This window comes from Numida meleagris, chromosome 2, assembly GCF_002078875.1.
Source record: "Numida meleagris isolate 19003 breed g44 Domestic line chromosome 2, NumMel1.0, whole genome shotgun sequence".
NCBI lineage: Eukaryota > Metazoa > Chordata > Aves > Galliformes > Numididae > Numida > Numida meleagris.
Genome location: NC_034410.1, coordinates 82571766 through 82583872, shown reverse-complemented (window position 1 = coordinate 82583872; position 12107 = coordinate 82571766).

The window sequence follows — 12107 nt, the reverse complement described above, 5'->3', positions numbered from 1 at the left end:
TAAACAAGTTTTACTGAATATTGGTCAATTTTTCTAAAGATTACTTACAACTGTTTTCACCCTTACCTCTTTAGAAGACTTCAGTGATACACACGGTGCAGTTAGATTTTGTTTTTCAGTTGAACAGCGCTGAAAGCTAATAGTCGGTGAGATTATTTTTCCATCTTGAGAACGCTGAAGTCCCTTGTTCACAATGCAATTGCAGTCCTTTGGCTTTACCACTCGTAAAAAATAGCAATTATCATTCTAAGAAAAAATACCCCAGAGACTCAAGTATTTATGTCTGGTTGACATAAATCCAAGCACACAGTAAATGATAATAAAGAAGGCTGTACGAAGAATGAAAGCAGTTTGGAAAACCACTGAACTGATACCTCATGCTGCCATTTAAAATTTCATACGGTGACTGAAATATGTAAGGTAATCCTAATATCACTTGTAAAAAGAATTGAGCTTGCATATTAAATACTAAGTTTATTCTTCCCTTTGATTGAAGGATGTTTAATTCCTTTGACACAGCTTTGTGTCAAAAGTTAATAGCACTCTTCCACTGTCCAAATCAGAAAGAACTCCACACTAACTACTTTTCTATGTAAATTCACAACGAATGTCACACTGCGTGTCACAGCAACTGGTTCATTGTTTCTTTGTATGAGATAATCTTTAAAAATGTAATGCTGCCATTATTTGTATGGTTAGGGCCCCAGATATTTGAGGATGCAGGTCCCTAAAGTTCTGAATATGTACGCATAGGAGTGTTATGGCCAGGTCGGTGAATACAAGATGATTTGAGGAAAACACAAAAAACACATTTGTCACCTGAGTGGTGATAGGTAGCAGCTAATTTCTGGCTCTGCCCAGCGGAGGGAGTTGTGTTTATGAAAGTTACAACCTGCTGCAAAGGTTACTGATTTGATGGCTTTGTGCAGTGCAGGACTGAAAATATCTGTCTTCAGTGAGCAAAACCCCCACGGTTCTAGGTCCCCCACTGCCCTCCGCTTTGCTCAACTTGCATGAGTTTCATGGGTTCCTTTTGCCATGGAGCAGAGAGCAGAGAAAGAGGAGTGAGCCATGGAGTAAAGGAATTGTGTAGTTTACTGCGTTTGTTTCCCAAACTCACTGCTCTCTTAGGCTCCTTATTTTCTGCTTTTAATTTGTGCCGCATTCCACAGTGCTCAGACTTTGATCTATCCTGCACACAGTTCTATCCTACACACAGGTGCGTAGGATAGGAGAGCAGTACCGAGGTTCAATGGAAAGGTGAGAACAACCACGGAGACCAGCAGAGTACCTGGAAATGCATGGAGGCAGCTACAGTTCTTGAGAGCTGTATATGAAGATGTTGCCCTCCCATGCGCTGTGGTCCACCTGACAGGGATACTGCATCAGGCCTCCTGTGCAACGTGCACCCAAAATGAAGCACGTGAGACTTCCACCGTCTCTTTTCTGTTCTTTGCGTTGCAGCAACAGCTGTGGAAAATCTGCTCCAGCTGTTCCTACAGCTCATTCCTCCTCTCTTTAGTGTGACTGGTTGCAGAGGTTGAGGGTGCTTGCAATGCATGCAGGTGAACGCTGGGGTACAAGTGTGTGCCAGCACCTGTGCTGATGTTTTTGTTTGCTTGTTTTTGGAGCACCTAGGACACTGCACACCTTTCCATTCTTGGTTCACAGCTGGAATCACATCCTCATGCCTGAGGTGACTAAAGCAGGCTATTGGATTTGATTTTGCCTTTCTTACCAGAATCTAATCTTTTATATAAATTAAAATATATATATATCTTGGGCAAACATCTGTTTCTGTTTATGAAGGAAGAGGAACTGCAGAGAAAAACACATTGTGATAAAGCTTTAAAAACCCTTGGTGATATGGCTGATATGCATCTTTCAGATGAAGTTGTCTGACAAGTTTTAGGGAAACTCCCACTTAGTTTTGGCTGCGCTGACTTAAGGTTTTGTTTATTTTTTTAATGAGAAAAAACGTTTGTATGAAAACCTTGACGTAATCCTACTGGACACGTCCTTTGTGCATCACTGTTGTTGCTGACGGTGCGCTGCTACTGCTGACAGCTCAAAGAACCGGAGAGAGGTGAGGGTGCAGATTTTGCATCTTTGTGTTTCTCAATTATCAGAAGAAACAAGTTTTCTCATCGCTGTTGAGGATGTGAATGTGGTTGAGCTTTGTCCAGAAAAGAAGACATCCTTTGGTAATTTTGGTTTGTCTGAATTTCAGCAGTTTTTTGCAGCATTCAGCTTTATGCTGTTGAATTTGCTGCTCCTGATCTGAGACTATGGATTGGAAGGATAAGGGCATTTCCTAAGGAAATTTGGACGTAAGTAAGTAACTGATCACAACCCAGATTAACAAGGAAACATCATGACAAAGATTTATTTTTGTGTAATTCTCTTCTTTCTCTGCTTTACCAACAGGGGAAACTGAACTGTTGCAGTTCAGATAGTTCATCTTATCTAAGATGCCACAGTCAAAGAATGATTTATGATTATTACCTAAGGGCGACTTGATCCAGGTAGGTATATCTAACTAGAGTGATTTTCAGTAAAAGAGCTACCCTTGATAGCTCTAGAGCTCAACTTAACGCTGGCTGAGTTAGGCAGTGGCAGCTCTGCTGGCCAGAACTGTGATACAATTTTTACTCTGGAATGATGACATGAAGGCTTCATAGGCTACGTGTCAATACAACACGTATTGAGTGGGTGGCAAGGCATAGCAGTTCCCTGAGGTGTCTGCATACATGTTGTACCTCTGTAGGTCTCCAGAAAAATGGTTGAGTAATTGTTTGATAATTGAAGGATCACTGTTATTTTGTTTGCCGATTGGGACTGGCAGTATGCTGTAGCACTTGGTGACAATAAAGATATAGGTCTTGTGGGGAGAAGAGTACCACATAGTCCTCTTGGAGCACCATGTGGAATTCTGTTGTAAGATTTTCCATTAATGGTTTGGGGGAAAAAAAAAAGTTGCTCCGAAAGTAATGCCTCCTATTTGTTTCCATGGAAACTACAACAGATACAATGAGCACAATAACCCTATTCGATAGTGCAAATTCTCAGCTATAAAACACTGTTTTACAACATAGTTGCCACCATTAGTTATACATTTTCACTAGCACTGAACAAGAACCTGCATGCCACGCTTGTAAAAATCCACACCAGCAGAGTCAACCCACTGTCACTGTCAGCACTGCTGAAACGCACTGCCCAGCGCCTCACTGTGCTCACATCCACTCTTTGGTCTCCATCAACATTCAGCAAGCATTGGTGAATGTCAATGGGTGCCATTTTTTCCACATGGAGGAATTCAATTCCACGTCTTTGCTTCATACACACTTCCATGTCAGACGTCATTTTGTCAGACTGTCCCTCTGCTGCCATCTGTCACACGGCAACAACATGTAGTGAAATATTGGTGGGAAGGTTCAGTCGCTACTGCCATACCACCAACATCTGCCTCTGACAGATGCTGTGGGCCAACACCATAAAATAGGAGCCATTACTTTCAGAGCAGCCCTTACGTCTGTTAAAGAAAGGGAATGTAGATCTGATTTGCATCAAATGAAATAGTTACAAAGTTCCCTCTCAAAGAAGGATCCTCAGAAAACCATCTTTCCATGAGACATTCCGGAAGTTTTTCTTTGTCATGACAGTTCGGGTCTGCTCATTTCAAGTCACCCAGGTAAAAATCATTGCTTCCTGCTCATACTGAACAAAAGGCCGTAACACATATCTAGCCCCATCAGGAGGCAGCAGTGTCGGGTTTTCTTTAGATAGATTTTATATTTTAGTTAATATTCTACAGAACTGAGGTTTCTTTTTTTTTTTCAAATAAATTCCATTTTGTGAAAAGCAAAACTGCTGGTTTTCGTCAAGTGTGGTTTAGCTGTAGACTTTCAAGAACTGAGATAGCTATCTTACATGCCAGCAGCGTGAAATATTTTATTGGGTGTTTCTCAGCGGCATGTAAATGACAAGTAAGAACTTATTTCTTTCTTTATAAAATACAACCAGTAGATAGCTACAGGGAGGCTGCCATTGCTGTATGATTGCAGTCATTGCTGTGGTTATTCTGCTCCCATTTTTCCATACATCCCGACAAGGAGCTGCCTGTATGCTGTAAAGCCGATTTCTTTCTGAAGATTTAAATTAAATAAATGTTTTTCTCAAGGGTGAAATAACTTTAATTTTCTCTTCAGATTATTACCAATTATTGCAAATTGATGAAGTCTTGTATGTTTTTCTAGCTATATTTATCTGAGGAATTGTGAACCTGATGCTTATGGATTCCTAATAAAGCTACGGAGATAGCATTGAATTTTGTCTCTCTGCTTGCCATCCCCACTGGCTTGCAGGCATCAAAAACTTGCCTTCAAAGCATTTCTGCTCTCTTCTGAGAGCAAGTGAGTGTCCTGTAGCATCTAAAACTTCCACTATATTTTACTTGGGGGTTAGAATGAGCTGCCTTGCACTGGTATTTATTAAGTAGCTAAATGGAAATTTCTCAGTACCATCACAAGAACATTGGGGTTGCCTGTGCACTTTCAAATGCCATTACTTTCTTCATCTCTCAGGAACAAATACTTGAAGAAAGGATTTGGGGGTTAAGTTCTCCCAGCTGGGAAAAATCCAACATAGGCATGGCCATAGGACGAAGATGCTCTTTTCTTCCAAGACAAATCAGCTTATTTCTACAGTTATATTCTATCTTTTCTAATAGATGGCTCATAAATGATTGTAATAAATAAAATACAAGTAATACATTTTTGGTTAAGCTGAAATGATCATTTGATTGAAGGGTATTCCTGTCATCTGAACCATCATGCACACGAGAGGCCTTGTCTCAGGAAATACTTCCATGTTGATTGACTGTAAAGAATTCTGTTGACCTGATAGACTCTTGGGAGTGCTGACAAAAAACACGTCAAAATAACATCAAGATTAAAAAATTGGTAATATAACTGAAAGTCAAATGACTATAGAAATAGTAAGTGAGAATACTTGTAAAGCATTGCAGTATGTTCCTTTGAAAAATGGATCTTGGTCTATCACAACATTGTTGATGTATATCAAGTCAGGAAGAAAAATTTTAATTATTTGAAGGCGAAATGCAATGTCTCTGTGCATTTGCAGTGATAGGTAGAAATTACACCTGAGAAACTTTGGTGACTTGTCAAACCAGTTTCATTTGAACAATGGACATGTTATCCATTCCAAACGCAGGGTGATATACATTCAGGTTTCTGTATATGGATGAGGATTGTATTTTGGAGTCCAGTGCCACTTTAAAGGGTTTATGGTTCAGCTGGTGTTGGATGACAGTTACGACAAATACAATCTTTGGATGTGTAAAAAGGAGAGTATCGAGTATATGTCTCTGACACTAACAGGAGAATTGAGAAAATTGAGCTAGACCTGGGGCTTATGCATTGAAAAGGATGTTAGCTGGTAGAAAAGGTACCGAAGCAAAGGAAATGAATGATTCAGGCTTGACCAATTTTCCTTCTAATGTGTGATTAAAACACTATCTTTAGCAAAATAGAAAAAATAAATTAGCAAAAATAAAAAAGGGAGAGGGGAGTTGCTGGTAGTAGATGATAGTGTTCTAAGGGGAAACAAATTAAATTTAAAAAACAAAGAGTCTTCCTTTCAAGTACTATAAAAATGGCAATATCAGAGGGCTGGAATTTGTTTCTAAACAAATTTGGACTATAATTGTGGCACAAGTTTTAACACTAATTAACAAATGCAAAAGTCACACTGATGAAAGTATTAATTATCATAGAAGAACTAAAATCTGTGTCCAGGACACCGAGTTTCTGAATGAAAAACACCCACAGGTATTTTTATTTTATTCCCAACAGGGAATGTCTGCAGAAAACCATAATTTCATTCAGTTAAACCTCCTCATATACTTAAAAGCATTCTGCAGTTGTCTGCAAAGATAAAAAAAAAAATGCCTGCTGTCTTTGGAACTGTGAGATCAGCACTTTTGATTTCATGGTAGTTCCTTGCATCCTGGTCTTTGTCCATCATTGTATCTTTTTATTATAGCATAAAAATGGTGGTTGCAAAAAGGCATTTTACTGAGGATTTCGGAGTGGAAATGGGTTCATGAGTCATGCTGAAGCAAGATATATTTTTCAGCTTTGCATGGCTTTACTTTGATGTTAGCTTGTTGACTTTTATGTTTTCCAAATAAGTATCTGTGATGTTGAGTGAAAAACATCCTGCTTTTTTTGTTGTTTTTAAGAAAGCGATGCCATGCCCTGATCTCCCTTAAGAGGAACATTTGTCGCTTGTGGATCTGGAAAATGCCATCAAGTTTTCTGGCATGCTTAGGTGCTCCCTCATTTCCTTCCAGAGTCAGTATATTTTCTGGAATGACATGGAGTGTCCACCTCTCCTCCGGTTATAAAATGCTCATTAGTGAAGGACTAGTTTAATCTACAGTGCCATAGGGTGCGCAGGAATGACCTTGTAGCTTTGCCAACTTAAATTATTAATTTATTAAATTAATTAATGCGTGGGAAAGTCCTACTGGAACTGTTTGTTGGCTTTTCTTTTTCTCCTTGTGAAATCTAGTTCAGAAGAACAGGGTAAACGGTTGCTGGCTACAGCATCTTTATCACAGTTAAGTGATACAGAGGAGCTGGTGCTGTTTTTCAAAAGAGGCTGACTCTTTACATGAACACTTTGCATATATTTGGATCAAGACTTTTTATAATTTTTGTCTTTAAAACAGTTGTTTCTCTCATAATCCCTGAAGGCTGAGAAACCCAGCAACATACCAGCCCAAGGGACCAGGGCAGGCTGGCAAGGCCCTCCCAGCATGTTCTGCTGCCTGAATTAACTGCACAGGGCCAGCCAGCGAGAGCCCAATGCGGTGCTTTGTGTTGCAGGAGGGATAAGGCCATCAGTGGAGAGACAGCAAGGGCCTGCCTTGCCTTCCCTGACCGCCATGTTTCTCCTTGGCCTTGTTGCTGTGCGCCCTGAGGGGAGAGCAGCATCTGGGAAGCGGACATTGTCGTCCAGGATCTGGGCTGGTGTTGTTTTGTGGCACAGTGGGCACCCTCATAACTCCTCCAGGATAGTGTAATCTTCATGAGGGTGGTGAACTACTGAACATCTGTTGTTGCCTGCTGCAGTTTGTATTTGTCTTTTCCCCGCTAAAACATCATCATGGTTCTGTTAGTGGTTCTGATGATGCTGCCGCAGCAGGGTTTCCTCAGAGTTGTGACAGATGCTTGAAATTTTGGGCTCACATTCTAACCCACTGATGGTGTTAATTTTATTTTTCATTTCTTTCTTCCTTTGCAGGTGACCCTTTGCTTTGCCAACATGCATAAGGTACTGACAAGCAAGGGAAGCTGTTAACTGTGCACTGGTCTACTTTCAGGCAGAGACACAGAATACAGGCATGGACTAAAGGTCAGATCTGGAAGAGGAATTAGGATTTTTATGCCCAGTTTCACTGTTGAGATCATTTTAAGAGGCAGCTAAGATTTATAGGAGTTACTGGTTTTAATACCTCTGTATTCCCCAAAATTTGTTCTTGGATGAGCCTAGAAGCCCAGTGGCTTAGCAAAAGCAAGCAACTCAGTAACAGATGTGCACCTGAGCTCTTCCAAGTCCGTAACTTGGTATTGTTCCTGTTAAGTGTATGTACTCACAGTGGTCTTACTCTGTGTGTCTGTATTTGAGCTATTGGCCCAAGAGAGCCATTGTAGTGGGAAGGACAGCCAACATCAGTTATACATTTGTTTTCTTTTTCTCTTGTATACTATCCTGTTGGTTTAAATATTCATCTGGGATACAAGTTCAGTTTACTCTTCTTCCATGTAGAAGCCTGTGTAGAAAGGAAAATCCTGCTCTGGTGGCAGCTTAGTATAAAGAAAATGCTAGAAACTGCTGCTCACTCTGACAACAGGTAGGTTCATCTGAGAAAGGAAGCTGCATTCCCTTTTCTAGATGGAGGAAGCAGTGAGCAAGAAAGAGACTTCCCCTGTTTAGGTAGAAAAGAGTACTGAATCCTCTCAGGTACAAGGCAGGTGTTCAGATACTTAACAGATGGATAAAAAGTGGCTGGATGCAGCCCTCTTAATTGTCTGATTTGTAAGAAAAGAGTAATTCCCTGTTGGCGTCCATCAGAAACCTGATTTTAGGACAAAATCCTAAGCTTTTAGTTCTGAGCCAAATAGTGTCTTCCCAGTACTGCCAAGCAAACTTCCTTAGGCACTGTGGAAAATGGATGTGTCACGGTGTTATCTATGGATCTGTGTCCGTGACAGGGGGACAGCAGGCCCACAGGCCCACTGGCCCGGGAAAGAGAGAAAGGAGAAAAAAAAAGTGTCGGTGGTTTAGGAGCCAGCCCAGACAGGTCTGGTGGCTGATGTGGCAGGGGACCCGCGGACCCACGCCCTGGAGAAAACAAAGGGAAAAGGGGAAGTGTAGGAAAACCGTAGACGGGTCTAAAACAAAACCGGCAACAATCTGAGGAGGAACATTAATTTACTAAATATGATATCGAAATTGAGGCCAATAAATCAGAACAGAGAGAGTTCAAAGCTGAGATTCTTACTCCGTAAGCTGCAGGGAGACCACGTGCTTCTCCGCCAGGTACAAAGAGAGAACTCCCAGTCTGCCAGGTGGCTTCAGCAGCCCCTCCGGATGCAAAGACCCCTGGGGAGTGCAGCTCCTCCCCTCCCCCTCTGAGAACCAAGCGCCCAAAAAAGGCAGTCCACGGAAACCAGGACATTAACTCTTTAACTGCCAGTGCTTTACATGATGTTATGATGTGGAATACCAACAACAAAAAAATCACAAAACCATGACAGGATGTAAAACACATCTTCACCAGAGATATCCTATGACTAGTGCTCAGAGAATGCCTGTCTGTCTGCTGGAAGAGAAAGAGGAAAAAAAAAGGATGTGCTCCTAAGTTCTATAGGAGTTTTCAGTTTAACTTGCATCAGAGGGCTGAAGAGAGTTGAGGTTCTTCAGCCTGGAGAAGAGAAGGCTTTGGGGAGACCTTAAAAAGGCATTTCAGTACTTAAAGGGGGGCTACAGGAAAGCAAGAGAGGGACTTTTCATCAGGGTGTGTAGTGATAGAACAAGGGGTAAGAGCTTTAAAGTAAAAAGAGAGATTTGGATTATATTAGGAAGATTTTTTTTACTGTGAGGGTGTTGAGGCACTGTAACAGGTTGCCCAGAGAAGCGGTGGATGTCCTGTCCCTGCCTGGAGACATTCAGGGCCAGGTTGGATGGGGCCCTGAGCAGCCTAATCGGCTGGGTGGCAGCCCTGCCCATGGCAGGGGGTTGGAACTGGATGATCTTTGAGGCCCCCTCCAACCCAAGCCATTCTATGATTCTGTGGTTTCCAGAACATCTATTCATAGAATCATAGAATCATAGAATTGCTCAGGAAAAGACCTTCAAGATCATCAAGTCCAACCGCAACCCAACCATTCTACCCTAACTCTAACAACCCACCACTAAATCATGTCCCTGAGCACCACATCCAAATGGTTTTTAAACACATTCAGGGATGGTGACTCAACCACCTCCCTGGGGAACCTGTTCCAGGGCTAGGAATTTTCACCTCCCTAAGGAAAAATTAAAATCAGTTAAGAATCTTCTGAGAGGAGAATTTCCTACAGGAAGTTTTGGGTTGTCCCTTTTAGGAAGATAGAATTGGTAAGCTCTCAGTTCAGAGAAAAATGAAAAGGAATCAAAAAAGTCCAGCAAACAGAAGGTACTGCTGGCAGGTTGTAGGACTTGCTAGATTAAAATACAAATTTTGGGTTATCTTCAGTAATAGACAAAAGTGGAATATGGAAGTATGTTGCTTAGTAGTATTCTTGTTTCAGAAAGCAGAAAGTCAAAACAGACATTGATTCTTTGAAAAATCCTTTCTGGTAAGGAAGATCTTAAGGATTATTCTGGGTCTGTTGCACTTTGTGTGTCTTTATGATGATTCCATCAGACAAATGTTTTTGTAAGCCAAGGGAACGGTATCAATGCCAGCCCAGGCAATTTTACTGGATTCTGCTGTAGAGGCTGTTGACTGCAGGAGAGGTGACCTGAATACAATTTCGTCTTTAAATAACAGTCTGATGCAAACTCTATAACAGTTCCAAGACTCTAAGCTTTCTATATTCACCTTGCTAATTTTGACTTGAATTAATACTGTGTAATCAGGTAAAGGAAGAGTTAAATGTGGTATTCTGGAATGTAGTGAATAGTAAGGAGTAATGCCTGCCTACTAAGGACCCAAAAATTCATTCAATACTACCTTTCTTTTCAAACCAGCCTGGAATAGTAGCTAAAATAAGTATTTGGGAAAACTGTACTAAAATAAAATAAATTAGAAATTAAATATAAACAGTTATGTGAGTTATTTGGAAGCAAAGGTAGGCTCGGGATATGATTAGTGTGAAGTGTAATTTTGCATCAACATGATTTTGCATCAATATTTGAGAAATACGCGCAGACTTCAGTAAATTAAAACATATACTGGTGATGTCATAAGAATTTTCTTAAGAATTGTGTTTAACATGCACTACCAGTCAATATAATCACTTGCTGATAATCTTAATCAAAGGCTACCCTTGGTTTGCTGTTGCAGTGTGTTTTTCCTGAACAGAATGGTGCTGCCAGGGAAACCAACATCTTGCAATCAAAAATGTACTATATCAGCAAAGGAGCAAATAGACTTTGAATATTTTCAAACTGAAGTATTTTAATGTAAAGACATTGCTACAAGCCCTATCTTTACCTTGAAATTAGGTGATTTGGAAGAAAGAATGGATTCAAATATACTACTGTAGTGGTTTAAACAAACTAGGAGTTTTCAACTCTCCTATTTATTTAATATTCTTCTTTATTCTAAAAGCTTTTGTAAAATAGGGGTCCACTGATGACCTTGGAAAATAAAGGTAATTCTTTCGGTTGAGGAGAAGCAAGCTTTGTGAAACTGGTCTCACTGCATCATTAGAACAAATAGCGACTCCAAGAAAAAGCTCTGATTTGAACTGAGTTTATCTAATTACTGTGGTGTGATGTACTGTATTATCTTTCTAAAGAGTACCGTAAACCCCTTGGGACAGATGTATTGTATTTGCATATATTACAGTTATATTTCACTGACACTTGATAAATAATAGTCTCATGATCTTTGGTGTGAGCAAACAGTTTCGTCCTGGGAGCAGTGTACTCATCAGGTACAACGATTGGTTAACTCCTAAACCAACAGTACTGGAGAAACTACTTCTTCCAGTGGATTATGCCAGTATTTACTATGCAGTCTGGTCAACAGAGTAATGCTGTTGTGAAGTAAGGCTGTTATTTCTTGGGGAAGGTATCTGTATTGATTTGTTTGGTCTTACTAGAAATTCAGAACTTGGAAGACTAGGTTGTCTGATGCATAATTAACATTTAAAAGTAAAGGTCACTTGAAAGCTTTACTTCAGCATCTAACAGAACTGGCATGCATTTGATTCATTTTTTATTTCTGGACTTTGTAAAAATATTATTATTATGAAAATCTAAGCTATGACTTTCACATAAAATGGGACAGAACTGTTCAAGTTTTCATTAGATTTCCAGGTGCTTCTGTAACTTTTTACTGCTCTCTCTTATACCATCTTAATTGTCTTTGGCCAAAAGAATGGAAGAGACTCAAAGGAGAGAAGACACAAACTGCTTGGTAGCTGATACAGTGTAGGAAGAAGTCTTTTTGAGTGGTCTACCACTACCTTTAGATGGCTTTGCTGAATGGGAGTATAAGGTTCGTAGATATTTGCCTTTTTCCTCGATCTCTGACTCCAGTTAAGAAGCAGTTGTCTGACAGTCACGCTGTCAAAACTGAGGACTGAGGCATGGGACTGAGTTATGACATTTCTGCATGTCTCTCTGTGTACTCTTAGCCCAGGGCAAACGCAAGGGAAGTTGATTTAATAAAGGCTGCTTCCGCAGAGTGGCCTTAACCTTGCATCCTGCTATTAGAGCATGCCCACCAGCTACTTTTAGTGCTCATCTAATCTGTGGTAACTTGGTTGCATGTCTGAGCCCTAAGCTGTCACCTCTGGAAAAGACAG